A 10,590-nucleotide genomic window follows, 5' to 3' on the forward strand; every position below is an offset into this window, starting at 1 on the left:
CACCCTTTCTATCTCTTTATTTTTTTTTTTTTTTTTTTTCTTTTTTTTTTTTTTTTTTTTTTTTTTTTTTTTTTTTTTTTTTTTTTTTTTTTTTTTTTTAAGACAGGGTTTCTCTGTCTAACAGCCCTGGCTGTCCTGAAACTAGCTCTGTAGACCAGGCTGGCCTCTAATTCACAGAGATCTGCCTGTCTCTGCCTCCTGAGTGCTGGGATTAATGGCGTCTGCCACCACCATCCAGCTATTTTAATAGATTTCTTGTTTTGGCAAGTGTTACTCTTGCTAGCAGTAGTAGTAACTTTAATGGCTTTAAAATGTGTTTTGGTTTAATTACACAAGACTGTAAAACAGTAAGAAACACAGAGAAGAGGCTGTATTTGCTGTAAGGCTACATAACTTTCAGCATACACAGAAGGGAAGAACTCCTACAGAGCTGCAGCTGGCTTGGTTTTGGAGGGTTGGTGCCTAGCCTTAATCTGCCCTTTGTCTTCAACACCTTCTGTCTGGAATATGTAAATCAAGTCTGAGAGTTTCCCAAAGGCACAAAGCCTATGCAAAACTTCGTTGAGAAAAATATGGCAAACCATGATATTCCTTAATCGAGAATTTGCATTTGGTATTGTCCCTTTGAGAGACTTAGATGTTTTGGGATATGGAAATAAACTTGCTAAAGGTTTAAATCCGATAACAATAAAAAGTCCTGGGCTAAGGGAGAGTGTCTCAGCCCGGGAGAGGCTGAGTCCCACTGGAGTTGGAAAAGCTAGATCCATCCTTGAGGTGCCCTGTGTCTTCTGTGGACCCGTGTGACTCCACACCCCCTCTACAACATCTGGTGTGCCAATGTTGTGGGGCTGGAGAAGTGCCCTCTCGGGGTAAGGACTCCAGGATTGGCAGGGTCAGGGGACACTTCCCACCTCAGGGGCAGCAGTACGTGCAGCTATTAAAATGCCTGTTAAAAGGAAGCGGAGTGGAAGGGAAGGAGAAACAGCTGCAGAGCTTTTGATGTTAACTAAACGACATTGCTATGGTTTCAGGCAGCTCCTCATGGTCAGTTAAAACTGACGGCGTGGCAGCAAGTGCTGAGAGCTTTGGGTAGAGCTCATCAGAAAGGAGAGCCCATACGGTTAAAAATCGGGACTTTTTGCAATTTAATTTCAGATGTCTGGATCCGCTGCGGAGTGAGGAGTCACTTAAAGCTCCATCTGATGTAGAACAGGGACGTGAAAGGGAGCACATTCCGGCTGGAAACTGTCGTCAGCAGAGGAGACTGCTCCTTCTCTGGGAGGACCAGAGGAGACCGCTCCTTCTCAGGGAAGACTGAAGAGGGCTGCAGGGCTAACTGCACGTTTAAGAACAAAAAAGGAAAAAGGAAACTTCTCTGTAGAGAGAAGGGAAAGAAAGGAAATAAAAAATGTAATCTTCCCAATAGAGAAGAGGGATGGAAAGGAAATAAAATGAAATTTCTCGGTGGAAAAAGGAGAAATGTTTAATCAAGAAAAAGGATTTTCCTGGTAAAAAGGGGGAAATATTTAATCACAGTCTAAATATAAAAAGGCCCAGTAAAAGAAAAATAAGGAAAGAAAAAAGCCTATTCTCAGTAGAAATAGAGGAAAGAAAAGAAAGTTTCTTTCTGATATAAGAAATTTATAATAGCTAAAACTCAGGTCTTTCTGCCTGTGTTATGCCCAGACCCATGAAGTTCCCCCAAACCCAATAAAGAGACAGAGTCCTGTATGTAAAAGCAAAGAGCCTTTATTTTATCCAAGTTTGCAAACTCGGTCTTTTCATGTCTAATATATTAGAATAAACAGAGAGCCCCAAGCTCAGTTAGAGTTGGGTTTTTATAGTAGTAAAGGTGGGGTGAGTGAAATTACCTGGTGTGAGTGAGAAGGAAACACGGAACACGCGACAAACCCACTTAGGAGTTTATTAAAAGGAGTGTGCACAGGCTTGGGAAGTCAGTGTGCAGGAGAGACAGGAAGATAGCACATCCAGCTTTTATAAGCTGCCTAGTGCATGCACACAGGGGGTTGATGTGGCTACATCATACGCAGGTGACAGGGCTCACGCATGCACACAAGGGCTTAGCTGAGTCATACGTGGATCACATGGAGCCCTTTAACATCCCCGGGGGCTTCTGCCCGTGGGTTTGTCTGCACCTGTATGACCCCTAGAACCCGGAAGTATCAGCCTTATGTGGCTGAAATCATTACAGTCCACCCTTTTGTTCATTATAAAAAGTTGGGGAGTTTGGGGTCTTTAATGGGTGAGAATGGGGCGTCATCTCTTGTGACTGCTTCCTGTTGATTTGTGGGCATCAGGGAGTTGAGATGCTTGGCTATGTTCTGGGGTGGCTGATTACTGTTGTGTTTTTTCCGGGCTCTGTGGAACTGGCTGGCTGGCAGCTTGGACCTCGCAAGATGCTGGAAAGGCAGAAAATTATGTCTGGAAAAATTTTAGATTATGGTGATTAAGGGAGGAGAGTCCCAAGATGGAAGATAGAGGGTTTTTTTTTTTTTTTGGAGGGTGGAGGAGGGAATTTCCTAGGGGTTCCCAAGACCAGGAATGATAAGGGAAGAATTAAATGATATTTATCCTGGGCGAGTCTGGTCCATTTAGATAGGTCCAATTAGCTCCGTGGAGCTTATGAAAAAAATGTTAGAAAAGAAATAAAATTTAGCCAGGTGGTGGTGGCGCACGCCCTTAATCCCAGCACTTGGGAGGCAGAGGCAGGCGGATCTCTGTGAGTTCGAGACCAGCCTGGTCTACAAGAGCTAGTTCCAGGACAGGCTCCAAAACCACAAAGAAACCCTGTCTCGAAAAACCAAAAAAAAAAAAATTTAGATATATTAAAAGCTTATGATTATGATGATATAGTATTGGAATGGAAGATTGTGGGGAGAGGGGATTAAAAAGAAGGGTGAATTATTGGAAAGGGAATTATCAAACCCCTTAATGCTTTACCTGGAGCAAATCTTAAGGCACTTGTTCTCTTTAGCATCATGGTTTTACCTTAACACCCAGGAGAAACTGCTGCAGGCAGTGATACACCTGTTATGTTAGAGTCTGTTTTGTGAGTTTTTGTAGTTTAGGGCTGTAAACTTGTTATTGTTTCTTACCACCTGGGATTTTGACAGTCCCTGTACCTCCGGCTCTATGTTTAATGATGGTCCCTGTAATGACAGCTGAGTGGTTAACTGGGAATTTAAGCATGACATTGGAGATATGGAGAAGTTGGTAAAGCAGACAGGAGAAAGAGGAAGAGGGGAGTGTATGGCACAGGAGACTTGAGTACGGTGATGAGACTCATTTTCCTGCAACTGGAGACAGAGTGGCTGATCCTGGTGCCCCCTGGAACTTAAGGGAGCAGGGCCCTGTTTGAGTTACTGCATACGAGGGAGGATCTTGAGCTGGAAGAGTAAAAGGTTTAAGGTGGGACAGGTGGATCCAATGAGGAAGTCCCTCGAGTTTGGTAGCTGTGGGGGTTACAAGAATTACTTTAAAGGGGCCCTGCCATTTAGGGAAAAGGGGTAAGGGGCATTGCTTTGGGGGAGGGAATAGTTCCCGATTCCCTATTTTAATCAGCGGTGGGCATAAATTAGCACATGGTTGAGGTAATGAGTCATTGGTAAAATCCCATAATAGGGAGCAAAGATGGGATAACAGTGGAGTAAGCAGATGATCAGGAAGGGGAGAGGTTTTGGGGGAGAGTCTGGGGGTTAAAACCGGCCGCCCATACATGAGTTCAGAGGGTGAGATAGAAAGGGGGTTTTGGGGGGAGCTCTGAGCCTAAGAAGGGCCAGGGGCAAAGTTTTACCCAGTTGAGGTGAAGCTCCTGTGACATCTTAACAAGAACATCTTTTAAGGAACAATTAGTTAGTTGTTCTACCTCCCCTGAAGACTGAGGGTGGTGTGGGATATGAAAATGCCAGGGAATGTTAAGAACCTTGGACAAAGTTTGAGAAATCTGGGAAGTAAACTCTGGGCCATTATCTGACTGAAGAGAGGTTGGGATTCCAAACCGGGGAATAAATTTCTCGGAGAAGAACATGGGAAACTGTCTAGACCCTCTTGTTAGTGGTGGGAAATGCTTCAATCCACCCAGACATGGTGTCCACCAAAATCAGGAGATATTTAACTCATCTGACTGTGGGCATATGAGTAAAATCAAGCTGCCAGTCAGTCCCCAGGAGGGAGCCCCTGACCTGGTGGGTGGGAAAAGGGAAGCTATGATATTTGGTCTTGGTATCTGACTTTTGACAGATTTTACAAGAGGCAGTGATAGCTTTTAAGAGCTCTAAGTCCTCAGGGGTGGGTTGGAGGTGAGCCTTGACAAAATGAAACAGAACTTTGCTATTAGGATGAAAGAGCTGATGTAGGTAGGACAGAATTTGTTGGGTGTCAGGGGGTGTCTGTGAGAATGTGGGCTGTACTGTATGAACCCCCTGAGGTAGGTTTGGGCTCTGGAAGGCTGCTGTTCTAGCTGCTTGGTCAGCCCAGGTATTTCCCTTGGAAATAATGAAGCTGTTCATCTGGTGAGACCAACAGTGAATAATTCCTATAGCTTTGGGGAGATGGAGGGCTTTTAACAAGTCCATAATGGATTAAGTAAAATGCTGCGGATCCCTAAGTGGCTACAGCAGCAGAAACACTGCAGGTCCCCAAGAAGCAGCAGTGGGCAGTCGGTCCTGAGAGCAGCCAGTCCCAGGCAGGGATGGCGCAGTTCCCAAGTGGGCCATGAGGGGCAGCAAATCCCACAAGGAGAGTCAGACAGATGGGCACGCCACAAGACCATGCCCCAGGTCTCCAAAGGTGGCTGGTCCAGGGAAGGAAGCCACGTTGACTGAGAGACAGAGATATGGATAGGCACGCCATGCAGAGTGAAGTTGGATATTTATTTAGTGGGTTATGGACTGGAAGGGGAGAGGGGGTAAGGGAAAAGGGGGAAGAGCAGAGAGAGACAGAGAGAGACAGGGAGAGGGGTAAGGGGAGAAGTGGGGAGAATGGAGCAAGGCAGACTGCCTCTTTGGGGAGAGACAGAAAAGGGAAGAGACTCAGGCTGGAAGCTGAAGATCAGCTTGCCTAGTGGAGTGGGGTGGGGGGAGGGAGTGGGCGTGGCTTGTCTCTTAAAGAGACAGAACAGACCATTACAATGAAGGATTTCTAAGGTTCAGGACCCCAGTTGGCTGACATTTGTCTAGGGGTGTCCAGGTGAATGTGTGCTGGCAGGTGATCCTATCTACAATTCTGTTGGAGGGTCTGTTCCTGGGTGGTGCCTGGGTGGTCTCAGTTTGTGGTCTTTCTTGGAACCAGGTATTACCTCAGGGTGAATTGCTGAGACTCAGGCCTTTATTGAGCTTGTCCTGGCTGGGTCCTACACTGGCGGATGAGAATGGTTGGAAGAACTTCCTTAGGTGCTCTGTTCCTAGCAAGCTTAGCGTGGTTGAGTCCTACGCCTGTCAGCTCTTGCAGAGACCGCCATCACAGAGCGCCACCTGAAGCACAAAGAGTCACGAGGTAGACCTCACTGCTGCAGCCTGAACAAGCACAGCAAGCCCAGAGCTTAGAATTTTGTAGTCTGTTTGCTTAACTTTGATTTAAATGACTCTTATTTTTTCCCTCAGAGCAGGAATAACTCAGTATTAAAGGTCCCTTTTTGGGAAATGTCTTTTGTTTTTCCCTAATCATGAGAATAACTCATTGTTGGTAGTTCCTTCATAGGAGACAGAGGAAGTTTATGAATATTTTGCCTGTGTGCAAGTTGGATCCCCTGGAACTGGGGCCACAAGTGGCTATGAGTTACCACGTGGTGTAGCGGATGTTTCTTTCCTGCCTGCCAGTTCCCAAACAGCAAACATGGAGACTTAGTATGAATTAAAAATCATTAGTCAGTAGCACATGCTTGTTACCAGCTAACTCGTGCATTTAAACTTACCCATATGTCTTATCTATGCTTTGCCACGTGGCTTGGTACCTTTTCTCAGTACGGCATGTCCATCTTGCTTCTCTCTGCCCAGAAATAGGTGTCCTTTTCACAGATGATCTCTTCTAATCTGTACCTCTTGTGGCTGAATTCTCTGTTTATTCAATTTAAAATCCTAAATAACTAAGAGAATCCCCTCTTTGTATTTTTTATCAGGAGAAATTTGAAATCCCCAACAGGGTAAACTTTTCTGCACCACATTAAGTATTTTTCCCTAAGGTATCAGAAGCCACCAATAGAATATCATCTGCACCATGATATATAATATATTGAAGAAATTATTTACATACCATTTCCAGTGTTGATTTACAAAACATTGGCATAGTTGGGCTACCTAACATTTTTTTGTGGGAGGACATTCCAATGATATCATCTCCCTGGCTGGGCATTGTTTACAGCAGAAACTGTAAAAGCAAAATTTTCTCTACCTTGTTCTTGTAAAGGAACAGTAAACAGCAACCCTGCAAACCAGTAACTACACTAGGCCAATCTTTAGGTAATAAAGAAGATAAAGGAATCCCAGGCCACAAAGATCCCAAAGGTTGAATTACCTTATTAATAGCTCTCAAATCAGCCAACACTCTCCATTTTCAGATCTTTTTTTATTACAAATACAGGAGAATTCCAAGGCTAGTAGTTTTCTCCCTGTGCTTAGCATCTAACTATATTGTACCAGTTGCTCAAGCACCCATAATTTTTCTTTAGTTAAGGGCCACTGCTCCACCAATGCAGGCTTCCTAGTCACCATTTTAAATCCAGCCTTGATGTGAGGGTCTGTGCCTCATTCCATTGGAACTTGTTGTGCCATGCTTGGTTGGTATCCCTGGGAGGCCTGCTCTTTTCTGGTGGGAAACAGAGGAGGAGTGGATCTGGGAGAGAGGGGAAGATAGGGGAAGGGACCAGGAGGAGAGGAGGGAGGGGAAACTGTAGTCAGAATGTAAATATGAAAGAAGACTAAGTAAGTTTAGAGAGAGATGGCTGGCAGTGATTGCAGGCCCCTGTAACCCAGCAAGCACTCAGGACGCAGAGGCAGGTGGATCACTGTGTTCAAGACCAGTCTGGTCTACAGAGTGAGTTCCAGGACAGCCAGGGCTACACAGAGAAACCCTGTCTTGAAAAACCACCCGGGACGGGTTCCTACGGCGTTGTTCTTGATTCCCGATGAAACTTAAAGGGAAACTTAACACAATGTCCGGAGCCCTTGATGTCCTGCAGATGAAGGAGGAGGATGTCCTCAAATTCCCTGCTGCAGGAACCCACTTAGGTGGCACCAACCTGGACTTTCAGATGGAGCAGTTTGTCTACAGAAGGAAAAGCGACGGCATCCACATCATCAATCTGAAGAGAAGCTGGGAGAAGCTGCTGCTTGCAGCTCGGGCTATTGTTGTCATTGAGAACCCTGCTGATGCCAGCGTCATCTCCTCCAGGAGCACTGGACAGTGAGCGGTGCTGAAGTTTGCTGCCGCCACGGGAGCAACTCCGATTGCTGGCCGTCACCCAAGGGACCTTCACTAACCAGATCCAGGCAGCCTTCAGGGAGACACGGCTTCTAGTGGTCTCAGGGCTTCTAGTGATCTCAGGGCTGACCACCAGCCCCGCACAGAGGTGTCTTACGTGAATCTGCCCACCACTGCCCTGAGGTGGCTGGCTGGTCTGAGGGTGTGCAGGTGCCCTCGGTACCCATCCGGCAGTTCCTTACTGACTGCAGTGCCCAGCCAGCCACTGAGGATTGGTCAGCAGCTCCCACAGCACAAGCCACCGAGTAGGTTGGAGCCACCACCGTGGGTCCTGAGCTCCTCTGCAGACCCCCGAGCAAAGGGAAAAAGGGTGGAAGGAAAATAAAGTTCCTACAAGTTGTCAAAAAAAAAAAAAAAAAAAAAAAAAGAGGGCCGGAGAGATGGCTCGGAGGTTAAGAGCACTAGCTGCTCTTCCAGAGGTCCTGAGTTCAATTCCCAGCAACCACATGGTGGCTCACAACCATCTATAATGAGATCTGGTGCCTCTTCTGGTGTATATATGTTAACAGAACATTGTATGCATAATAAATAAATCTTTAAAAAAAGAAAGAAAGAAAAAGAAAAACCAAAGGAGAGAGAGGAACAGATTATATAATTATTTTAGTGGAAGCAGAAGTAAACTGTAATAACATTTAACAACCACTTATGAGCAGATTATTTAAAGATTAGTGCACTGGAAGGCTGGAGAGGTGGCCCCTTGGTTGGCTTAGAGCACTTATTCTTGCAGAGGACTTGAGTTTGGTTCCCAGCACCCCCGTGGTGATCACAGCCATGCGTGACCCCAGCTCAGGAGCTGTGATCTGGCGCCCTCTGCTGGGGGATTTGTACACCCTCGGAAGGTGTATTGCTGAGATTGGTGTAATAAAATGATGAGCCAAGGAATAGCTAGGCAGGAGGTATAGGCAGAGAGAGCGAGAAAGGAGGTGAAAGAGGCCACGGAGTCACGCAGAGGAAACAGAAGGCGGAAGAGGGGTAGCGCCATGTGACTGAATGTGGATTAATATAAACGGTTACTTCAAGTTATAAGAGCTAGTTGAGTACAAGCGTAAGATAAAGGCCAAGCGTTCATAATTAATAAGAAGTCTCCATGTCTTCATTTGGGAGATGGCTGGTGGGACAGAAAAAGACTCATTACTGCCCCCTTCTGGAGCACCAAGGACACAAGGGTTACATAAACATTCACATGGGCAAAATACCCATACACACAAAATAAAAATAAGGTTTAAAAATCATTTTAATTAGTAGAACACATGCTTAACATGCACAAAACTTGGGGTTCAAGCTGAGGAGTCCCCCAAAAATGCATAGTTAATATGACTGCTCACAAGGAAAAATCCTAAAAGATGTCATACACACATTAAAACTAATGGCATAGCTAGGCATGGTGGCGCCCATCGTTAATTCTAGCGCTGGGGAGGCAAAGGAAAATAAATCTCTGAATTCCAGCCAACCTGGTTGGTCTAGGACAGCCAGAGTTACATAATAGAGAGACCATGTCTCCAAAAAAAGACAGTGAAATATGGAATACTATTCAGAAAAACATACAATACTGAGGAATAAAATGATTATGAAAAGTAAATACTTAAGCCTGTGTTAAAATAAAAGAAACCACAAATATAGATTAGAAAAACATCTTAAAACACACACACCTATGACCTCTCCAGATAAGGGTTTTTAACCAGGGTTAAAGTACCCGGCATGAATTCGCTCCTGTGGCGCAGGCCTCAAATCTAATCAAAGAGCGGCTGGTTAACCCAGACCAGCCACACTACCATTGTGCCTGTGGGCACATCTGGCCAGGCAGCTTGGTACTGCGGCTATGACATTCACCGCTGGACGAGTCCACCCATGAGTCTTCTCCCCCAGGGGGGACTTGCATGGTACCTTTTGGCTACAAAAGCTAGCCACTAGGAAAGAAATTTCCAGGCCAGTTCCAGCTTGGTTTCTCTATCGTGCAACCAAAGTGTGACACACTACAGACCCCTGCCTCTGCCTCCACAGCTCTGAGGTCACAAGCATGCAGCACCGTACTGTTTGGGTAGCGCTGAGGGTCAAAGCCAGGACTCTGGACCTGCCAGCCAAGGAGTCTGCCACCTGAGCGACACCCTCAACTTGTACCCCACCATTCTGAAGGGGTCAGAATAGGGAATATTGAATCAAGTCCTCATACATAATTGACTTTACCACTCAGCTATACTCCCCCCCCCCCGCACCCCGATACAAGGTCTCACTATGCAGCCCTGGCTGGCCTGGAACTCACTATGTAGAGCAGGCCAGCCTCAAACCCCCAGAGATCTGCTTGCCTCTGCCTGCCGGGTGCCAGGATTACAGGCGTGTGCCAGCACACCTGGGAACCGTATTTTAATTAAACTTTGTTCATTGTTATAACTATAGTTGTGAGAAACGAGATAGCGGCAGGGTCCCCTTTTCACACTTCCTCAGTAGCAACACCGCAGAGTTCTAGTACAACACTACAGCCAGGGCGGAGACATCGATACCGCCAACATGAAGAAGAAGAAGACTTTTCTTTTCGTCATTCCCTGCCCCATGCTGACTTCAAACTCACCATCATCCTCCCGCCTCAAGCTCCCAAGTGCTGGATGACAGTCATGTGCCACCATGTAAACATACCGAACATTTCCGTCACTACCAAGGTCCACAGGTGCCAGGCTCACGTTCTCTCCTCCACCACATCCTCTTAACTCCTGGCGTCAACCAGTTAGCTTATCCCTATGAGGCTGTCAGTTCAGGAATGTTCTGTATGTGGTCAGGCCCTGTGTAACCTTTTACAACTGGCTTTTGTCACTGGGCGTGGTTTTCTGCAGACTCCCTGAGGTTGTCGTGCGCGTGCGCATCGAGAGTTCTGTTTACTGCTGAGTAGTAAACACGCGGTGACTTGGGTCGCTACAGCTTGTGTAACCATCCATTAGCTTCAAGGGCATCCACGTTTGTTTCCTTTCCAGTTTTTTTCCTGTTCCAAATAAAACTCATAAGCATCTCTGCACAGAATTTTGTGTGCGCTGGTCTCAGTTTTACACGAGGTCCCGAGGCTAAGATGGTATTTATGGCTGCCTTTTTGTGTCTTACTCCTTT

The 10,590-nt window shown here is 46.1% G+C and overlaps 1 pseudogene; it reads left to right on the forward strand.

The window, feature by feature from the left end:
- Positions 1-7,168: 7,168 nt before the first annotated feature.
- LOC126490008 (40S ribosomal protein SA-like) lies at positions 7,169-7,822 on the forward strand (annotated as a pseudogene).
- The last annotated feature ends 2,768 nt before the right edge of the window (positions 7,823-10,590 follow it).

This window comes from Alexandromys fortis, unplaced genomic scaffold, assembly GCF_014885135.2.
Source record: "Alexandromys fortis isolate MF-2015 unplaced genomic scaffold, M_Fortis_MF-2015_v1.1 scaffold_218, whole genome shotgun sequence".
Classification (NCBI taxonomy): Eukaryota; Metazoa; Chordata; class Mammalia; order Rodentia; family Cricetidae; genus Alexandromys; species Alexandromys fortis.